Source organism: Talpa occidentalis, unplaced genomic scaffold, assembly GCF_014898055.3.
Source record: "Talpa occidentalis isolate TD23 unplaced genomic scaffold, MPIMG_talOcc4v2.1 talOcc4.12, whole genome shotgun sequence".
NCBI classification, from domain to species: Eukaryota; Metazoa; Chordata; class Mammalia; order Eulipotyphla; family Talpidae; genus Talpa; species Talpa occidentalis.
In genome coordinates, this window is record NW_023601212.1 from 90,356,151 (window position 1) to 90,364,624 (window position 8,474).

Below are 8,474 nucleotides of genomic sequence, written 5' to 3' on the forward strand. Positions count from 1 at the left end.
TAGGGCTCCAGAAAGACTGCTTCTACACTGCCAGCAACACAGACACAATTTTTACAAAAAAAAATACCTATTCTTAAGGCATGCCATGCTCTTTGATAGCTTTTCCTGTTTTCCTTCTTCTTTTACCACTAAGGCAATTTAGTACCCTTTTGATTTCACAGCCAATAGAGGGCGGTGTCCAGCCCAGGGTAGATACCTAGAGACCACTGACTCCAAAAGTGCTGTTTTTCTAGATGCTGTTTTTCTAGATTTTCACTGCTAGTTATTTTTTGAGACTTGGAAAATTTTAATAAATATCCCATAAGTGCCTAACCAGAACATAGTCTAATTTTTAGGTTTTATATCCTCATCATATTCATTAGACAAAGCTTATGAGTTGTGATGTTTGAATCTTCAATATTTGTACTTTTTTTTTTTTCATTTCCTTGGTCCACCAGTTTCAAGAAATGGTTACTAAAATCTCCCTCCATGGTTGTAGGCCAATTTTTGTAATTCTCTCATATTTGCCTTATGTGTTTGGAAGCTGTATTGTTAGTTGCACCAACATTCTGCTGGTGAATTTTCCCTCAAATAATTATTTTTATCCCTAATTATGCTTTTCTGTATTAAATATTTTATCTGGTGCTACTATTGACACATCAGCCTTCTTTTGACTAATATTTACCTGAGCTATGTTCTCCTTTCTACCATTAGTAAAAATTACTATTTAGGTTTATCTCTAATCAATAGCAATTATATTTTTAAATCCAATCAAAAAATCTCTATGTGTTAACTGATGACAATGATCCAGGATTTTTTTTCCTTTTATATCTTCAAAAATTTTAATGAACTTACAGTATCATTCAGATTGCTGTCCTGTTACCTGAAATTTATTGAGTTGCTAATTTTTACTGTTTGTGGTATCTGCTGACTCTCCCTTGTGGTTGACAGTTTCTTCCTATGGTTTGTAGTTTGTTAATGACAGTTAAAGCCTAGTGAGTACTGTTTGTACCATGAGAGTCCCATGGAACCCAGGGTTATGATATGTTATTGCAGCATGGTTTTGCATTTATGTCTGCAGGGAACCCTTGGGGGTTCAGCAGCCTGGAACAAGTTTCAAAAGTAAATTTATCACTTTAGAAATCAGACACTTATCAATCATGTAAATTTGATTCTTAATGTTCACTGAGATATAGACTTGGCACTTCAACTTATCATGGGTGGGCTGATTTTGTAATTTTTCCATCCAGGGCCCTGATTTGTAACAAATTCCCCCATTTGTATTCCTGGGCAGATGGGCTTCTTCTAAGCTCCCTATCAGGGTTCTAACTTTGATTTGCTGAGACCTGTGTTCAGTGCCTCCACCATCCTGGTGGGGACATCCTGGAGAGACTAGATAGGGAAGGATTTGTTTTTCAATGGCCAGCGATGCTGACTTCAATACAGAACGTTCTCTCCACTCACCATGACACAGACCACTGTCTCCACCATCCCCAAGGTTAATTCTTTTTCTATTAGCCACAGGTATACATTTCGAACTTCAAATCCAGGTGTGCAGTAAATATTCCTTGTTCCTCCCAACTCAGCTCTACACTTTCTTTTCCTCTGAACTGTAGAAAAAGTTAATTAACTTTGTTCCTTTCTCCGGTGTTTCACATCTGTGTCTTTTGCATCGAGTGACTGCTGCCTTTGGTCCTGGGTCATCTGTCCATCCGTCGTCCTGTCTGCCCAGCTCCCTTTCAAACAGCCCTCTTTGGGTTTCTCTGTAATGCTTGGAGAGTGAGGCTTCTGTGAGGCTTTCCATGGTCCCATCTATCTGGAATTCCACACTATCTTTCTGCTCTGAGTTTTTGTGATTTCTCCCAGCAGTACTGCTGGAAAGTGGGGTTCATTTTGGATGCTCAGGGATAAGCCAGTTGCTCTTTCTTTCTCTCTCTTTCTCTCTCCCTTTCTTTCCCCCTGTCTCCTACTGATGCTGCTCATCCTTTTCCTCCTCCTCTAGCACAGCAGACTCAAGTTTACCAACATAGTGTTCTTAGATCCCTCTTCCCTAAAAGATTAAGATTTTGAGAGAAGAGCCCCCCAAAGAAGCTTTCTTTTCTGATTTCCACTCCACTTCAAATGTCCTATGAGGAAAGAGTCGCAGAGACTGATCCCTGATCAAATAGGGGGAAGGAAGTAGGAGAAAGGCAAGGGAACTTTGTGGGAAAGAAATAAACCTTAATACCTTATAACATCTTCCTAGAGTTGTGATTAAGATTCTTCAGTTTTGGAGTGTGAGCTGCCCAGCTTCAAATCCTGGCCATACCACAGCTAGTAATGTGATTTGGGATGTCTCTTGGCATCTGTTTCTTCATTTTAATTGAGGGGTAATAAGATGACTTGCCCTGTAGGTTTGTTTTGAGCGTACATGGGACGGTGGATGAAAAGCGTTTATGTCACTACCTAGCACACGCTAATTTAATTAACAGCAAGTAGTTATTTTTATGAACACAGTAGTTGTCAGGATTCACTTTCCACTTGGAACTGCATGACCTAGGATGAGTTATTTAAACTCTTGATCCCTCTATTCCTTGGTGTGTCACAGATTGCAAGGAGGGGCATCATTTTTAAGGGCAGTACCACACACAACATGAACAATTTGGGGGTTGGGCACTGCCCTTCACAGTCAACAATCCACAGATAACTTATCTGTATCCATGGGTTTCCTATCAGAGGTTGGTTGAATTGATAATGGGGATCCCCATGTAAGTGGACCCTGGAAGTTCAAAGCTGCATTGGTCAAGAGCCAATCATACGTTTAGCCCATAACATGCTCTCAATTACGCACCCAGTCCCCTGGATGACACCTGGTCCTGATGTTGAGTGTTAGGGTCTCATACTCTCTTTCTTTGTGAGGAAAGAGATGCTGCAGAGATTATGACCCTCCTCCCAGGGCCAGCTGCAGCCAAATCCTGGCTAACGTAGGAGGCGGCAAGGGAGGGTTGGGCAGCCCCTTCCTCAAGACAGTACAGACTCAGGTGCAATTCACACCCCAGAGGTCCCCACAGGATTGAACCAGGCCAGAATGAAGCCACAGAAATGAAATCTTTGTCCAGTTTCTTATTCTGTTTTATCCTGCCTCCTTGCTTCCTTACCAGTTCCTCCAGAGAACAACCTCGTCATTAGTACTAGAAGCCCCTTGTGAGGTTTGCTTTTATGCACCTAAGACAGAGCCCATGTTCATAGCAAGGCTCTTTAACACACATATGTCAAACACCAAAGGCAAAGTTCTTAACTTCTGTATTATACTTTTATCTTTCTCTAAATTAAAAATACTATATAAACACACACACACAAATGCCTAATATGAAATGAGTGTACAAGGCATGCTGGTTGGTTGGTTCATTATTCATTCAAAACATATTTGTGGAGGACTCATTCTGTGACAGACAATGTTGTAGGATTGGAAATCATACATGTAGGTGTGTTTTATAATGTGGATCTCGTAATGACATTAATAACTTCTATCTATTAGTAATTTATTGTATGCTAGATTCTACCTACTTAATGCTAATTCTTTAAATATTCTATCTACTATAACAACACTACAAAACTGACATTATTTTAGCCTTTTGTGATAAGGCAGCTAAGATCCTGAAAGGTCAAATAACTCGTCCAAGGTTATACAGCGAGGAAGTGGTGAAGGCAGGATTCATAACGAGGTTTCTCCACAACCCACACTCTTTTATTAAGACTTCACTGACTATTTTATTGCCCAGAATTTCAGCTACCTATTTAAATGTCTACACACACACCAAGCCCTCCCCTGCCAACTAGATTTGAGTTAATGGCAAGGAAAGATCTTTTTCATTTTGATATCCCCAGACCTAAGAAAATACTTGAAATAACAGTTACCCAGAAATGTCTGCTGAATGAATGAGTGAATGAATTAATGGGAATAATGGTCAGGACTTGCAGGGAGGAAATGAAGGAGGAGGTGATCTCTTTCCAGAAGAAGGCTGCACTCGCTCTTCCCTGCAGGACACCAGTTAGTTTCTGGTTTTCCATCCCAGAAAAGGAGTCAGGCTTATAATACAACGTAGCTTTTAGTAATCCATTTCATTTTAATTCAAAAAATACTTTTCTGTGCGTCTCAAATGGGAGCGCTGATTGTCAGCTCCCAGCTAACAGCCAGGCTTGCCTGAGCAATCAACCTCGGGTGAGGCTGACAAAGCCCATGAGTCGAAACCAGTGTCCTGGATATTGAGAGCCACTAAAGAGGAAAAACAGCAGGGAAAGGGGCCTCCCTGGTGGCCTAGGGGTTAAGTCTCAGCCCTACCACTGCAACGGCACTCCACGGTGGCCTGGGTTCGATCCCCAGCCCGGGAGCTGACACACATGGCACAGCAGACCTCTCCTGTCTCACTCGCTCCCCTCTGCAGTGTATTTCAGTGGATCTGCCTGTTCTGCTCCCCACTCTGTCTCTAATGAGTCCTCTCACCTGTCTGCATCTTACTTTTCTTCTATACAAAATAATTCTTTAAAAAAAAAAAAAAAACAAGGTCAAAAGAGTAACCAGCTAAGGGCAAACCAGGCTGCCCAAACTTCTGGGCATAGTTTGGCATAGTCTGGTATCCCAAAAGAGACTGTGCGTTTCTGCAGAAGTTCAGACATTTAAGACAGGCTTCAGGAATGGTGCTTGGTTGGAATTCAGCAGAAAGCATCCAGTTGAGAGAGAGTCTATAGACTAAGAGGCAAGTAGATGCTTTTTTCTAAAGGCTAGACAAGATAGCATCAGACACAAGCATCTATTAGATGATTTGCAAGCCCCTTATCTCCGAGAATCACCTGTATGACTGTGCAAATCTACAGGGTTTCCATCGCAAGATACTGCTCGTGGCCGTCAGGAACTGGGTCAGGGCTACATGCTTAGCCCAAGCTGAGCCAGTTGGACTCTCTCCTGAAAAACTATACTGATGGACCCAGAGTGGAGAGGTTGGAAGCTACGCTGGCCCACGGCAGAGCCAGAGAGAAGCAGCTGGTAAGTCCTGTCACTGGTCCCTGCAATTTCTTGAGTTGCTTGTTCATCTTTGCCTTGGATTCCAAACTCTACTCTATCCTCCGGATACTTTCCTTTCTCACTTAAAGTAGCAAGATTGGGTTTCTGTTAGCTGCAATCAAAGAGTCTTAACTGAAACACTGCCAGATGAAAGTGGAGGAGAGACAGTGCAGCTGCCTTTTATCTGTATTTATCCTTCCTTTGGTGTATTTTCCTCTGATTCTTAAGAGGGAAATAGAGGAGGCTTCTGACACTTACAGTCTGGTGGGAGAGACAGACATACACAAATCATTTCAATACAATGCGGTAAGTGCTCTAATAGAGGTATGATGAGAGTGCCGTGGGAGCAGGAGGAGGAATTGTCTAACTCTGCCTGGGGGAGGGGGGTAGGGGAGGCTTCACACAGAGCTGAGTCTCTGAGGATGGGTGGGAGTTATGATATACTGATGTATTATCAGGAGCACCAGAAAATTCTTAACAGCTTTTTCTTAAAAAGATAAGCGATAAAAGAGGAAATAGAGTAAGGCATAATTTGCTTCTGTCTTTAAGAGATGTTTCAGTCGAGATGGTCTAGGTTTTCCTATGATAATATATTAACCCTAGGATTTCAGTGGATTAACCCAACAGGTTATGCTTCCTCCTCACCGTACATATCCAGCAAGGTTGGCAGTGGGCGGGCTGTGCTCCACACAGTTACTTAGAGGCTCAGGGTGCTGGAGACTCTGGCATCTTGTTGCTGTACCAGCTAATAGAACTCAAGGGCTCCATGATCATCATAAGAGAGACATTGTGACAATTGCATGCTATGAGCAGAAGTAACTTCTACTCCAGCTTATTGTTCTGCACTAATCCCATGGCCCTGCCCAAAGTAAGGACTGTACCATATCACCCTCCAGGGTGCCCAGAAGACGATGAGGACCAGAAATCACTCCCACAGAAGAAGACCGCCATTTTTATCCCTGGATCTGAGTCTTTTTTTTTTTTTTTGTGGGACCCTCGCTGGCGGCCAGGGAACGAACCAGCCACGCAGAGACTGCGGGCAGCCTCGCAGCCCAGCGCTCAACTGCTGCGCCACCAGGGGAGGCCCTGAATCTGAGTCTTAATCCCTACCATCAAGGAATATGCATTTTATTGTGGGATACATTTAGTGACTACCACAAAACAGGTGTGAGTTGAGTGAATCCATACTCTCACCCCAGCCCCATGTAAAAGAAGTGACCACTCTTAAGGCAGGTGATCCAAATTTGGGAAAATAAATTATAGCAGCAATTATCAGTTCTACACCTTGAACACAATTACTGAAAGACAGAGATAGGATTAAGCGGAAAAGAATGTAGTTGTTGAAACTCCAAATCCTATGGGAATGCGGATTAGCTAACTGTTGCTATATAACAATATCACCACAAACATAGAGGCTTAAGACAGCTCACAATTACTACCTCAGTTTCTCTTGCTCAGGAGTCTGGACCCAGCTTAGCGGAATCTCCTGCTTCGGAGTCTAATGAGGTTGACATCAAATTGTCTGGGGCAGAGTCAGCTCCCCACACTCATAGAGTTGCTGGTAGGATTCAGGTCCTGAGGGCTATCAGAACGAGGAACTCAGTTTCTTGCTGACTATTAGCCAGATGCAACCCCCACTCCCAGCTGTTTGTTGATTAGGAGCTGCTCTGAGATTGTGCACATGGGTCTTTCCAACATGACCACTTGCTTCGCCAAAACCAGCAAGGGAAGTTGGTCTGCTGGCAAGACAAACACTATGATCTATGCAGCATAGTCATAGGGTGATGTCCTGTAACCTCTGTTGTCTATTGGTTAGAAGTAAGTCATGGGTCCTACACACACTCAAGGGGCGAGGCGGGAGGAATTATGCAATGGAGTGAGTACCAGATGGGAATAATTTAGAACCATCTTAGAGCTCACCCACCACAGGCTACAAAAAGAGAAATATTAGATCACTGAAGTTGAGTCATAGGGGAAGCCAAATCAGAACAGTGTGGGTCGGGGTGAAGGAATCCCCCAAACCAAACCCAATGGAGTAGTGATCTCACCTTTCTGCCAAATAGTTCACCCCATGGATCTTTCTAAGCATGAGTGTGATTAATCTGGGGCAGGACACTAAAACTCAAATGTACCCACAAGGACCAGACAGGTAACATAATACATACAGCTGAAAAGGTAATAGGGAAAGGTGGGGACTGTGGCAAATGACCACACACAGTCTATCAGAAAGGACAATCAATGGCAGCTCAGGGGAATGTCACCTATGTAGCAAAGCCAGTCAATTCTGCTAGAGAATGTGTCATGGCATGGGGGGGCAGGTGGTGGGGAGACCAAAGGACAGCACTTTTGGTGGTATTCCCTACCCCATCTCCTTGCCAAAGATGCTTACACTACAATGCCAGGCATGCTGCAAACCAGACGGCCTGAATGGAGAGGGGCCGGAGGCAGCTGGGAAGAAGGAACGAGCAGTGTGGCCACTGTGGCGGAAGGGGGACAGGGATGCAGCGTGCGTGCAGAGGGCCCTCCTGGTTTTTTACCAATGCCGGCCTCAGTTTCCCCCAGCCAATCAAAGGAAACAGAGTTTGAGAAGGAAAGTGGTTTAATTTGTCAACAAACTGAGGGTAGCACACTGAAAGACCTCCATCCTGCCCTTTGGCAGAGGGCAGGGGTATTTATACAAAGGAGTAAAAAAGGGGGGAGATGAGGCAGGGTAGGTATGTCCTTTGATGCAGGCATCTGGAGATTCCTGGGGAGATTTGGGTGGTTTATTTAATACCTGCTGTTAAATTTCCACATTATCTTCTTGGGAATATCCTTTCTTTTCCATAGAGTACAACAGGACAAACTTGTTAAACAAGGAGGGTAAATGCAAGAGGAAGGGATGCTTCTCTGGTGGGGCAGGAAGAGACGCCTGTCTCAATGCATTGGTTTTTCCCTCTGGCAGCTTTGGCAGTGGCAGGACCCAACTCTCTTCGGAAACTATGGCAGCCACCATCTGGGCCCTCTGGTGGCTTCGCTTAAACATATATTTGGCTCACTCTCCTCTCCCACCCTCTGGGCCTGTGCAAACCCTGCCCTGTATTTTCTGCCGGAAGTGCCTGCAACTGGTTCTCCTGGTGACTTTGCTTTGGGGACTGGCCTGTTCAGCTGTGGGCCTGGCCTGTTTGCCCACAAGAGGATGAGTGACTGCAGAGTGTGATTGGGAGTCTGTCTTCAGATCCTTCCCTCCCCTCTGCCTCTCTCTACCCACCCCACCCTGTATGTATCCACAGATGACGAATCTCTGAGCACATCAGAGTTCCATTGCTTTGATGCACGTGAACCCTTAGACCAAGCAACATAGGTTTTTCTTCTTACCAGTCTGGGGTCCCTGGGTACCTGTGGTTTTGCCTGGTATCAGTGTTGGGTCCCTGACTAGGAATGAGCCTCCCAGTGTCCTTTCTGTAAGAATCTC

At 44.2% G+C, this 8,474-nt stretch overlaps 1 long non-coding RNA gene across 1 annotated transcript in view; it reads left to right on the top strand.

The window, feature by feature from the left end:
- Positions 1 to 4,994, top strand: part of LOC119241835 (uncharacterized) — a 28,619-nt gene extending 23,625 nt beyond the window's left edge. The window contains exon 3 of the long non-coding RNA XR_005124378.1: positions 4,834 to 4,994. This is a non-coding gene — a long non-coding RNA (uncharacterized LOC119241835). The remainder of the gene's footprint in view (positions 1 to 4,833) is intronic.
- Positions 4,995 to 8,474: the final 3,480 nt, after the last annotated feature.